The following is a 14,329-nucleotide window of genomic DNA, read 5'->3' as shown; positions in this document are numbered from 1 at the left end:
GAAGAGTATGTGCAGGTGGAGGGGAGAGAGGGAGACAGGGAGAGAATCCCAAGCAGGCTCCCCACTGTCACCTCAGAGCCCAGTGCAGGGCTCAATCCCATGAACCGTGAGATCATGACCTGAGCTGAAGCCAAGAGTTGGACCCTTAACTGACTGAGCCACTCAGGTTCCCCTAGGCCTGTGTTAAGTTTTTCATTCAGTGAACAGCCTAGAATCTGATACTGAAGGCTTTTTCTGATACTTTAATCAGAAATTTACAACATCAAGGGGCGCCTGGGTGGCGCAGTCGGTTAAGCGTCCGACTTCAGCCAGGTCACGATCTCACGGTCCTTGAGTTCGAGCCCCGCGTCAGGCTCTGGGCTGATGGCTCGGAGCCTGGAGCCTGTTTCCGATTCTGTGTCTCCCTCTCTCTCTGCCCCTCCCCCGTTCATGCTCTGTCTCTCTCTGTCCCAAAAATAAATTAAAAACATTGAAAAAAAAAATTAAAAAAAAAAAAGAAATTTACAACATCTGTAAACCCCCATCTCCTGGGATTATAATGACAGTAAGAGGTGATCTGCGGTCACCTGGGAGCTGATAGCCCTGCTAATATGTCTAGATCACAACAACCCAATTAACTGCATCAGGAAGCTTGATCTTTGCAAGAGTATTTCAGAGAGGCAAGGAAGCAATATTCTTCTCATTCCTTGAGGATAGAGATTATAAATTCTTGGATGAGAAAGCAAGATATCCAGGTCCAATTATGGAATAGGATCAGTAGTGGCTGATCCTGTGGTAGGTCTTGAGAATGCTGTTTTTAGTCTGATAGGTCCTACTTGGTTATCATGAAGTTCAATTCCTTTTGAACTGGGTCTTCCTAGATTTGATCACTTAGATCATTTCTTGGTTTATCCAGTGACTACTTCAGAATAATCAGACTCCTGTCTTAATTCATTGTTCATGGCTGAAGTTTTAAGGATACCTAACCACAAAGGCAGATTTCAAGAGAAGGTACTGTAAAGGAGGATAGGTACAGCCTTAGCAGCCACACCTCCAAATTCCTTGAGGCTTTCATACCAAGGCCACAGTCTCCCCAGGCTGCTCATTGTTGAAGCCTGACTGGTTATTCACTATGGGACTTTTTTGCTTAATACAAGCAACTTCTATGAGTAGTTTTTCCTCCAGAAATCTACAATGTCCTGGCTGAGACCTTGTCAGCTGTCCTGATGACACTCTTTCTACACAGTACTTCCTCTGCTATTTCTACCCCATCCCCACAGGTATCAAACCAATATTGAACCACATTCCTGCTCAGTCTTCTCTTCATTCTTTACAGCCATTTCCCCTTTAAGTGTTGCTTAAATACCCAATTCTCTTGATGGTTGCTTCTTAGAAGACCTGGGTAAACAGTAATGCAAGTGGCCCAAGAGATCAGGGAATATTTCATGATTTTAATGGAATGTATAGGTCATACAGCAAGTCCCAGGCATGTAGCACTTCTCAAGGCACTGCATGCGATCTGGGGAAGTGACCCTACAGAGACCAATTCTCATAGCAATTCAAGGACTCTAGCGTTAAGAGGTATAGGGCAACAAAATCTAGGACCGCAGAGATCCCCAGTTGGTCCTAAGTCAAGTCAATATTCTGGACACGAATACTAAGTGAAGGTAATTAACAGATCACAGAGCTTAAACGTGAGCCAGATGGCATCTCTGGTAGCTTATATGGAGACCCTTATTTCCTACACAAAGTCAGAGGTCTGAGGAGCAAACTTAGACTGAAGTTACTGTAGCAGACTTCAACTGAGCATGCAGGAGTATCAGGATTCTGTCTGGAAAAACACAAAGCTCTAAAATATTTAATAGAGGAATCTGGGCAAGACCTCAGATTTCATCTCAATCCTTTTCCTCTAGCCAAGGGAAATCAGAGGAATTACCTCTCAAACACGCATCTCAGGTTTATCTGCTCTCAAGAAGTAATCCCTGGTGCCACGAAGATATGGTGGTCTGATTTCCCTTCAAGGGCAACATCTACCAGAAGATTAGCCAGGGGAGACGTCCTCCAGCTGCTGACTTTCCAAATCAGCTGCAGCATCCACAATGGCCCCATTTTTCCTGGGATGCTTCCAGCTAATGACAGCACAGCCATTACAGGAGTTGAACACAGCACAGAAGGATGCAAAAATCCTTCTGGAACAGTCTTAGGGCCTGAGTTCTCACTGACAGCAAGTTTCTCAAAACTACACTATGGTGTAAATCCTCATTCCTTTTGTTTCAGGCATCAGACCTGCCTTCTAGCCCAGTCTCTCCCCTACTCTTCTTCCTTCTCACATTTTAGTTGTATTCCAGTTAATCCGAAGATCGATCTTGATGCCTGCTTCTTGGAAAACTTTACCTGACTTTCTAATCATAGGGATGTGGACTTTCTAACTTTGTGGGCAACATTGTCAAAGTTACATGGTAAGTTTTTAACTGGATCTTTGCCTAAGCCCAACCAAGCAGCTGACTTTCGTTCCTCAGGACTTCTGTATCACACCTGAGCCTCACCGATAAGGGATTTGCTATAGTGGCCAAAGACCCTAATTGTTTTACCTCCCCCCTATCACTTTCAAACAGCCTTCAAGACATTCAGGGGTTATCAATCTACCCCAGGATCATGGGATTGCACATTCAATCCCATATTGGCAACTCAGTCTAACAGAACCCAGTTTAATGTCAACTGAAGACAACAGTAAGAACAACAGGTTCTTGTTTCCTACAGTTATATCCTCTGTTGTGGACATGGTAAAGTATTTCTTAAATATCTGAAAAGCTAGGAGGTGTTTCTCTTACATTATGAAGTCTTACATGCCTCCCTAGCCTTTCAAGCTCATTTGGCCCTTCAAAAAGTAGACTCAAGTGCAAATAAACCTCTAAAAATCAACATCGTTTCTCCATGAGGTAGAACTCTAAACTGTGGCCCTCAGATAGTGGCCTGCATGTTCTATTATAAAGAACAAGAACAGGATTGCCTGGTTTTATGGTCCTTACCTTGAATATATTAGTGATTTCTCTCAAATGTTGGATAGCACAACAGCAAGGTTAAAGTGAAGAAGAGACCTGGTTCTGCCTCCAATAACGGGTCCTCCAAAGTGTCACCCAAAGAAAAGGCACTCGATGGTTTCAATAGTGTATTTTTTAACATAGTAAGATGTTGAAGTAGAACAGTGGTTGCTAGTCAGCCCCAAGTCAAACTAAAATGATGATGTAATTGAGTAAAGGGCCAGTGGAATCATCTGGTAGCCTTTTCTCTCTAGCACCAGCCTCCATGTACCTGAGGGTTTCAGACAGATGGAGAACACACTCCTGCCTAGAAAACTTAGTTCCTTTTTGACCAATACTCAATTTTTAGTGTATCAGCTGTTTCCATGTTGTGTAGAAAACTGAACACCCATGGAGATCATTCTCTGCAGGGAACAAACTTATTAGTAACTCCAATCTCTCATTTTCTGGGGGAGGAGCTGGGAGTTGTCCTGCTTTCTGGTCAGGAAGACACCAGTAGAACCTCACTCATGTCTGCCTTCTCTAAAGAGCTACCTGCTTACTCCGTCTTCATTTCACATCTGAGTCCCTTCAGGGAATTCAACTCTGACCACCTTAAAGTTCCATGCTTGCAGTTACTTTTCTGACACCCCTTTATCCCAAATGTAGGGTGAACACTTTTCTGACTGCCTAGAACACTTGATTACATTCAGTCTACTTAAATTAAGCTTGAGGGCAGGGATATTGATCTTATATTCACTGGGTAAGCACTCGGACCTATCTTGCCTGACACAAAGTAGACACCCACTGATGGCATTTTTCACCTTAAGTTAGATGTAGTCTTCAGGTCTTATTGCCAGTTCCTTCCAGGAAGCAGTATTTAAGCTTCTATCTTGGCCATTAAAAGGCAAGTTTGAAAACCTTCCATTTGGTCATCTCCATAACAGTAGTTTTTAGCCACAGGCTAAGAACACTGCTAGGGTTGTACCACTTACCATTCCCATTCCAATTATGCATTCTGGGAATTCCTACACTCAAGCTTCCCCACTTCTAGATCTTGAATTTTTTTCATTCACGTCACTGCCTAGAACCTTAATTGATACTGGAAGGTGGCCTTTCTCTTGCCATCTTCAATGAGAAATTTATCAAGATCCATGGGTTTTCCCTTCCTGAAATGTGAGGATACCAAAGAGGCAGTCTGGCTTCATGATACACAAGCTCATCTCAGGACCTCTGCTGTCAGCCACCATGTCCAGAAAAAAAAAGAAAAAGAAAAAAAAACCTCAGTGGACTGATCACTGATTTTGTGTGGGATTTTTTTTTCCAGCAATGCTCCTGAGAGAAAAGGAGAGGTATTAACTCTATTCCCCATGGATGGGTATTGCACATTCTTGGAGTAGGAAGCAAGATATCCATGGCCAGTTTTGGGGGTGGGGTGGGGGGGAGGGGGAGATGACCAACGGTGGTTAAGTGACATTATATTCGGCTCTATTTCTAAAGGGGTTCTTCTAGTATTTTTCACTGCGTCTACTTGTTTACAGTGTGGCTTCACTCCCTTTGGATGAGGATTATTTCTGAATACAAACTCCCTGTATTAGATCACTCAGATGATGTTCTAATGGATTTACCCAATGACTGAAAACAATCTGATCAGACTCCCTTTGTTTTCATTCATTTTCCAAAGCTGAAGACCTAGGGACACTTGACTCAAGCAGCAGACTCAAAAGAAGGTCCTGTAAAGAGGGCAAGTTCCTAGGAGAATTTTAACTTCCCATTTCCTTACCTCTCGATTCCTCAAAGCATTCATACAACTCTCCTCACCCCAGGATGAGGCGATTAATGTAGATTCATTATGACTGGTTACCAGTCTCATCTTTCCTAGTCTTTAAAGTCCATTTCTGCATTTATACTATGGTTACTTCCCAGTGACAACATGTCCAGGGCACTAAGAGCCTTTCCTGGTCGACAGGGGACCACATAGGTAATTTGAGCACTCTGACAGTAATGCCAAACTTTCCTTAGACTGCGTGGCCACTTTGGCTGTTTCTACCCTACCTTCTCCTTCACTGGGGTCTCACCTCCATCAGACTGACGGTTCTCACGGCCTTCACAGGCTTCCTTCGCATTTCCTTCCATATGAGCATTTCCCTCAAAATCCCTTTATTATTCTTTTTAATCCTGTTTTGGTACCTGGCACTTGCAAGATCCGTTATAAATGATGTGAAGAAGGCTCAAGGAATACCCTTGGTTCTTAGAGTATTTTGTTTGTTGGAGACTTGTTTTATCAGGACTAGTTCTTAGTCGTAGTTTTAAACTGACACCAGCTATTTTTCTCAATTGGATTTTACAGGCCTTCCTCCACCATTTCAAGCCAATGTAGTCCCTTCAAAGGGTAAAATCTAGTACCAACAAAAGTCAGGTTACCTTAATAGGAGACAGAACTTGAACTTCAGGGCCCTAGTCACAGTGACCAGCATATTCTATGAGCTAAATAAAGACCAGATTTCATTGATCTTGATAATCTCTACTTTGAGTACAGAGGTTCAAGGGTTTCACTCAAAGATCATTGTCCATTTTTGTCCACATATGGTATAAGTCCCTAAATACAACCTATACTCTCTGCGAAGGGGCTTGAAACAAATGATGCACTTATCAGGGGCACCTGGGTGGCTCAATTAAAGCATCCAACTCTTAATATTGGCTCAGGTAATGAGCTCACAGTTCAGGAGACTGCACCCTACATTGGGCTCTGGGCTGACAGCATGGAGCCTGCTTGGTATTCTTCCCCTTTCTGTCCCTCCTCACCTTGCAGTCTCTCTCAAGCCTACAAAGTGATGGGTTTTCTCACAATATCTGTCTCTGTTCTGATTCAGGTTTACCTGCTGCTAATCCTAAGCCAGTGATGGGTATGCAGTATTCTGACCATTTTGTATTTCATAAAAATCAACTATATAAGATTGCTCACTCTTTTTTTATGAAGGGATGCAAAGTAACTTCAGGGTATATTTAACATCTTGTCCTTGAAATGTAGTCATGTCTACCACCTTGTAAGTACTCAATACCTGGTTTTGAGTTTATTAGTTTTGCATATACAAAAGCAATAGGGACCCTGTGATTTGAATTCATCCATGAACTAGCGACCATCTTTAGACATTTTTTAATTTGTCTGTTAGAGACGCTGATTTGAGACACTCACATTTTAAAGTCGTTACGAAGGCAGTGTAAAGGGACAAGTGAAACAAAAGGATGCTGTTGGTCATCTTGTTCTCCAGGCAAGATTTCCCAGTGGGACTATGATTTTCAGAATCTGAAGTGCCCTGTGCAAGGCTCTATGGAAGCTCTAGAAAATCTTAGGCAATAAGTTCTAAAGTTCAGGCAAGGAGAGAACAGAAAAGTTATTATGTCAGCACCTCAATATGTATTCTTTTCATTGGGGTTCTTGCCTTTCAAACTCCCCATTCCTTGGCTTTAAACTATCAGCAGATCGGAATCCTGGTCTCAGGATCTTCTCTAGGCGAACTTAATTACAATTTGAAATACTATGATCATTTGTCATTGAGGAATGGATTACCAACACATTAATAGATTCTATTCTGCCCAATAACCATGAATATTTTTATTCTCACATGTGTTTTGTGACTACAAGCTCACATGCTAACCACTGTCATCAATGACCCAGACCTGGCCTTGAAAACCATTCAGGCAATGGACTTACTTGGGATGAGCCAGGAAACAGGAAGCTATAGCCTGTAAACCAATTGGTACACATCAGCTCACAAGAAACAAAGCCAAAGTCTAACTGTATAGCATGTAGTATATATGGTATTTAGCCAGGTTAGAATCATCTGCCATTTTTTCTGCATTTCCAGCTCATTTATATAAGGCCTCAAAGATGATGCCCCTCTGACCTGCTTTCATCTACTTTGTCAACTTTCACTTCTAGACAGAGCTCTCAACATGCCCTAACAAGGAGGCCAGGAGGCTTTCAGTGGGAGAAATCAGATCCACGTGTTGAACATTGATGTAGGACACAGGAGCCAGAAATCCTTCGAGGAGGTATCTTAAGTGTGGTACAGACAACCTTTAGCTGCCCCTTCATGGATTGCTTCAGCTGCAAAAGGCCACCTTATGCCTAAGGTCCTTGCTCTTCCCACACTGACCCACATCCACTGACCAGCTCATGTGGCAAGATCAAGACATGGCTATATTAATCCATTTAGAACAAATATCAAAGAACCCAGCTCTAGAGCTTCCCATAAGGGTAGCTCAAGCTGTTTTGGTCACACTGCACCACCAATTCTTCGGTTTCCCACTTCTCCATTCTATAGGCATAGATCCAAAAAAGGTATGCCTCACTAGCTCATATACAAAACTTCATCTCCTATCTCAACATAGGGGGAACTCAAGGCTCAGCACTGCTAGGACAAGTGGACAAAAATGAAGTCATCAAATGGGATCCGGGGAATCAATCTCTTGCCAGCTGGCTGAAATCCTCATCATTGATGGTAGGTGAAGAAAAGGGCCCCTTGTACACGATTCTTCCTTTTTACCAGTGGCTTACAAAAAATGAAGTACATTAACTGGTACTACAGATCAGCCAAGTAGTCTTGCATGGAACCCTATGTAGATCTCCTAGTCTCTACCCAAAAGGTTCTGATGGCTCCTTTAAACCTACTTCTCTAGTTCCACTAATGGTCTCCTCTGGGATCCTACTCTTCAATCTAGGGCTGCCAAATCTCAGCCCTCCAGGGGTTTCAATATGAATGTAGTCAGTACACACCCGTTCATCCAGATTACTTTTCCAGGAATATTTAGGACAAAACAATGTGCTATGAAACTCCAGGCCAGGACAAACCTAGCCTTGATCTAGGTCTTAAGGAAAATTTCACTACTCCATTTCTCAGAAAGTTGGAAAGCCTCAGGCTTCAAAGAAATGTTTACTAAATAGGTTGATCTGCTTGTCCCTTCTTTAGACAAGCAGTTCAGTCAGTTTCTTAGTTTCCAGGATTAAGATATATAGAATGATTACTATTATATCTGTAATATATGGAGTTTGATAGCTTATATGGCTACAGTTTTTAAGACTTCAAGTACACGGTATTGCACAGCATTTAAAATAATCATTTTGAAATACTAATTCTGGTTTCTAATGAAATAATCCAGATCAACCTCAAGACTAAGAATGTTTAATCTGGAAATAGAACCAGGGATAGAAGTAAGTACCCATTGATCAGATCTTCATCTTGCATGCAGAATCTGGAAATTGGAAAAACAAAAACAAAAACAAAAAAAAAACCAAAAAACAAAAAAAACAAGGCATCCAAAATGGGCTGAAAATACTTGAAGGATAATCGGGCTTTCCCTCCACTATTGACTCAATTTCCCCAATGATAACAAAGGTTCAGAGAACCTCATGACTCACACTAGTCCCTTCTGTTGTCACCATTTTTTATTCTAAATACAAAGATCTTTCAAAGATCACAGTATGGTTTCAATCCAGTCTGATTTATTTTTGCAGAATATCAAGACTGTTGGTTACCAACTATTTGTTTTTGTGGCCAGTGATAACAGATGACTTAGGTATAATCCCTTAACTAAGTCATAGTCTAGATGAAAGTTCTATCAGATGTAAAATTCAGAGGAGTTAAGAGATAGCAGTAAGGGAAAGTAAATTGCTCAGTGGGCCAGGAAAATGTCACTCTTAGATGTCACCTTCAATTCTCTCTCTCCTCTCACCATGTGAGTTGATTGCTAATGCTGTTTTAGCCTAAGGAATACGTGGTGGTCGGTCACAAGGAGGCTGACACCTCCAACCCTTCCAACAGCTATATCTCAGTGTAAGTATACCCTCATATTCAGCACTCACATTTTTATGTGAATTTGTACATGTATTAAGAATCCCTGGATCTCTTGTACAAAAACTAGGGGGCTGATTCAAGTACCTGTAACAACTAGGCTTCGGACTGGAATACTTTTACCTCTTGTGACAGAAAGTTACTTGGACTCACATAGCAAGAAGTTCCCAGGAAAGCTCTAACAACCCTCCTAAGCACCACTCATCTCAAAGTGTGCAGCACTGTGACCATCTTTCTATCACATCACTGCACAAACTAAACCACTTATACTGATTAGTCCCAGTAGCATAGGGCCCTTTTTCCCCCCAATATTTGTCAGCCTTGTGATGTAACTCAAGCCTATCTACCATAATGCCTCAGCACTGGTTTTCTCTGGAAGCCATGATGGGGATTGATGTAGATTTTATCCGTCTGTGCCATTAGAAGGATGCCAAGGGTAATTTTCCCCCTGAACACCCTAAAGGACACGAAGTAACCTGGCCAGTATTTCTTATGAATGAGACACTGGCAGTGGTAGACACAAAACATGCACCACCCAGATTCCCTCCCAAAGGAGGGCTTACTACACCTAGGGGCAGAGAGAGAGCTCAGTATACTGCCTTTGGATACCAGTTCCAACGTCTAACTCAGCTTCAGAGAGCTGTGCCACACCAGGTCCAAGTCTTTGGAGAAGCAGCCCACCTTCAATGACTAAGCCAATGAGTTTACAGAAAAGCTTTCCCTTTTCAGCCCCATGAGGGACAATTCAGGCAATGCAATTCAGAGATCCTTCTCCTTGACAGTGGCATTGTGGAGACTAACTTCTACATTCAGCTTTGAATGCCCTATGGTCTATTCTAGACTTAAGCCAAGAAATCCTGCCTGGCCACTTTGCTCAACTTACTCCATTCTAGACAAGCTATCATTGAAGTTATGGAGGATCTTCCACTCTAGCTTGTGTGGCAGCCATAGAGGTGGACTACTCCCATCTCCCTTCTAAAAAGAGGGGACTTCCAGCTTAGTTCCTTCAGGATCTGACCTAGTTCTAGCTGAATCCACATTCTTCCCAGGAGCTCCTATGCAGTAATTGGGCACTGTGGGAGAACCAGATAATGGCCATTTCCCAAGATCCTTCTATAAGCCATCTTTGTCCTGGAGCTCCCTGTTGGGCTGGCTGAAACTTTCTCAGAGCTACATTGCAGTTCAAGCTCTTCCTAGTGGATTCTTCCTCCTTTTTTCAGGAGTGTTAACCTTACACAGCAATGTAAAAGAAAAAAAAAAAAAAGTTCTTCACTGCCTAATCCAGTCTCCATCTCCCTTAGGTATTAACCCCCCAAAAACCTTCTGAACTTTATCTTCAGCTGACAACTTCCTAAGTGAACTTCAGATTCAGTGATACAAGTTTTCACATTGCTTCAAGTGTTTCCATGAACACCCTGTGGGATACAACCACTGAATTATTGGACCTTAGTCAAGACCTGAAAAATATTTCAGCCCAACTGTAGTTTTCTGAGTTCTGAGGGAGAAAAAAAAAGCTCATGTGGCAAAACCAGATTCAAAACTGATTCAAGGAACAGGAAGTTCGAGGTGAGCCCCAACGTGACAAAAATGAAGTAGCCTGAGAGCTACTTAAGGCAAGTTTGACAGAAGGTGCTATTTTCTAAAGAGCTGGCCTTACCTTTTGTCAGGCTTTACTACAGTTCTCTACAAGTTTCAAGTACTTATTTCTTCTGTATTCCAGACCATTAGAGATCCTTCCTAATTGGACAGATCGAGGGTTCATAGAACTACAGAACCAAGTATGAACTACTAGTTGCTTCTGGACAACCTCTAACTCTAGCAAGCTCAAGGCTTCCAACGATCCACATAGTCCTAGAATAAGATACAACCAATTCTATTCTTGAAAGGGTGACCTAGGTCTTTATTAGCTTTTGCTGTCATGGATTAAGGAATAGGAGGGCAAGAATTAAGGAATAGGAGGGCAAGAATCAAGACTGAAGTGCTCAGATATTTTATGTTACAAACTGAGGATTACTTCATGTAATTTAAGGAGTAACATCTTAGTTTTAGCAGGTGTCTCAATTCAAGTAGTGGCCTACATGTAACTGGTAAAGGTAACTGATGCCAGTTACGGAACTACAACACCCAACACACATTGCACTACATCAGCTCATCAACACATTGAGAGGTCAACTCAAGACCCAGGACTGATCGCTCCAGTCAGCATGGCAGCTCCAACTGGTGTCCCTTCGCTTCCCTCTTTAGAAGCCCCTGCCTTTACCAGGTCAGGATGGTTTTTCAGGACACTATTCAAGACACCAGCTAACAGCAAAGATGGCCAACTCAAGTGGATTTCCTAGTCCTGACATGTATCTTAACTTATTCGTCTGTCTTGTGAGGGAACAGATTGGACTAGGTTTGGTAACTTTGTTGAACCAGCCAGTAGGGGTACTGCTTATGATTAGCCTGCCCTTGCCAGGGCAATTTTGGGGACCATCCCTTGCAGCTGCCAGAACTGCTTTGGTTCCAGAGGACTCTCCCTTTGGTTCCCCCACCACATGGTAGTCTGCCCCAGTGCTCTTCACTGGGGCAAGAAACTGACCTCTGGGTGAGCGGACAGTCTGTAAGACCAGAAACCCCCTTGGTCCTTCCCATTTGAGCTATGAGCCATTTCTATGGTTTGAGTACCTATTTGAGTGAAAAGAGACTTTTTACTCAGTTTGGTTTTGATTTGTCAGGAGAGCAGCTCTTTTGTGATTTTGGGTGACAGCCCTAGAACATGGAGTGTGTAGTTTAGCTGATAGCCTGCTCTGGTGTGTTTTGAATAAGTAGTTCCATTCTTATTCACCCTTAAGAGTCATCTTTTATTGTAATACAGAATGGCTTCCATACACTTTAGAATCTGGTTAACAATGGCCTTTAGAAGCCTCCTTAAAATACGGTTTTGCAGATGGAGCTGTACTGTAAGAGGGCTGGCCAAGAAGAGAAAGCCTTTCTGTGCAAGCCCTTATGCTATTCCACCAGGGGACTAAAAAGGAATGATCTAAGCTGATGGTACAGAGGCCAGCAAAGGCGGCTACTGCCCTGGTACTACAAGACGGGGAAATTGAAGGAAGATTACAAATTATACATCCCTGATCTGCCCTTCCACCCCCCTCCCATTTCTGGCAGATTTGCCACATCCTCTAGAGGAAATGCTGGAGCCTCCAGAACCTTCCAGGGCTTCACTCCCTCCTCAGTATGAACTCGGGGCAGCACTGGAACCTGGAGTAGACACCTCCTGGAAGATCCCAGCAAAGGACTGAGTTTGGCCAGGGAACAATTCCAGCCAGAGCAGGGCAATTCTCATTGAGGCAGTTTCCCACTGGTAGTATAAACCAGCATGGACAACTGGCCACATACTTAACGTCTTACAGTGGTTTTTCTACTTTGGATCTGTTTAGCTGGAGAAACAATAACCCCTTAGTATGATGATCTTAGAATGAGCTTGTTACCTCAATATTTGCAATTCCCTGACATTGGGTAGATATTCCTGTTTTAATAAGCTTCTCCCAGCTGGTGAACCACCATTAGAGTGAAAGAAGGCTCAAGAGGCATGCAGGCTCCATTTAAAGGATGCTGATCTAGCTTGTATGCAATGACAAAAGACCCCGAATAACGAAATATTGAAGACGACCAAAGCAGGAGGCATCACAATCCCAGACTTAAGCCTCTACTACAAAGCTATAATCATCAAGATGGCATGGTATTGGCACAAAAACAGACAGATAGACCAATGGAATAGAATAGAAAACCCAGAACTAGACCTACAAGCTTATGGCCAACTAATCTTTGACAAGGCAGGCAAGAATATACAATGGAAAAAAAAAAAAAGGTCTCTTTAACAAATCGTGCTGGGAGAACTGGGCAGCGACATGCAGAAGAATGAAAATAGACCATTTTCTTATACCATTCACAAAAATAAACTCAAAATGGATAAAGGACCTGAATCTAAGACAGGAAACCATCAAAACCCTAGAGGAGAAAGCAGGAAAAACCTGACCTCAGGTGCAGCAATTTCTTGACACATCTCCAAAGGCAAGGGAATTAAAAGTAAAAATGAACTAGTGGGACCTCATAAAAGATAGAAAGCTTCTGCACTGGAAACTAGTCAACAAAACTAAAAGCCAACCAATGGAATGGGAAAAGAGATTTGCAAATGACATATCAAAGAGCTAGTACCCAAATATCTATGAAGAACTCCCCAAACTCCACACCTGAAAAACAAGTAATCCAGTGAAGAAAACTTGAATAGACACTTCTCTAAAGAAGACATCCAGATAGCCAACAGGCACATGAAAAGATGTTCAACATCACTCATCAAGGGAATACAAATCAAAACCACACTGAGATACCACACCCCACCAGTCAGAGTGAAACAAATCAGGAGACTATAGATGCTGGAGAGGATGTGGAGAAACGGGAACCCTCCTGCACTGTTGGTGGGAATGCAAACTAGTGCAGCTACTCTGGTAAATAGCATGGAGGTTCCTCAAAAAATTAACAGATCCACCCTATGACCCAGCAATAGCACTGCTAGAAATTGACCCAAGGGAGACAGGAATACTCATGCACAGGGGCACTTGTACCCCAATGTTTGTAGCAGCACTTTCAACACTAGCCAAATTAAGCAAAGAGCCTAAATGTCCATCAACTGATGAATGTTATATACACAACGGAATACTACTTGGCAAGAAGAAATATGGCCTTTTGTAGCAACACGGAGGGAACTGGAGAGTGTTTGCTAAGTGAAATAAGTCCTACAGAGAAAGACAGATACCACAGGTTTTCACTCTTATGTGGATCCTGAGAAACTTAAGACCATGGGGGAGGGGAAGAAAAAAAAAAAAAAAAAAAAGGGAGGGAGCCAAACATTAAGAGACTCTTAAAAACAATAAACTGAGGGTTGATGGGGGCTGGGAGGGTGGGTGATGGGCATTGAGGAGGGCACCTGTTGGGATGAGCACTGGGTGTTGAATGGAAATCAGTTTGACAATAAATTTCATATTAAAAAAGATAAAGGATGCTGATTGAAGTCCCGATGCTGGTGTTGCTGTTTACTTGTTGGAACTAGACTGGGATCCGAAGGACACCAACATGCTTCGACTGAAATCGTACAAAAAGTTCATCCTGGTCGTTTTCAGAAAGAGGGCTTAACAGAAAAGCCTTTATCCTACAGTGCTCCTGACATTAAGGTCATAAAAGTTTGATGGAAAATGAAAGACGAACTCATTGTAGCTGGTGGGTAGAACATTCACACTGCACCATGGCAGAAAACAAAGATGAAGAGGTAGAATCTCTAGTCACTTCTCACAAATTCAGGGTTCTTAAGGGGAAAAAAAAAATCAGGGAGGTCCCTTGGGTAAGAACTGGTGTGCTTACTGTAAGGAAGAGGGACACTGGACAAAAATAGAAAGGTCAAAGGGGGGTATCAAACGCTCTGGCACTCCTCTGATT

The sequence above is a fragment of the Neofelis nebulosa genome, chromosome 2 (assembly GCF_028018385.1).
Source record: "Neofelis nebulosa isolate mNeoNeb1 chromosome 2, mNeoNeb1.pri, whole genome shotgun sequence".
In the NCBI taxonomy this organism is placed as follows: domain Eukaryota; kingdom Metazoa; phylum Chordata; class Mammalia; order Carnivora; family Felidae; genus Neofelis; species Neofelis nebulosa.
Note: the sequence above shows the minus strand (reverse complement) of the source record.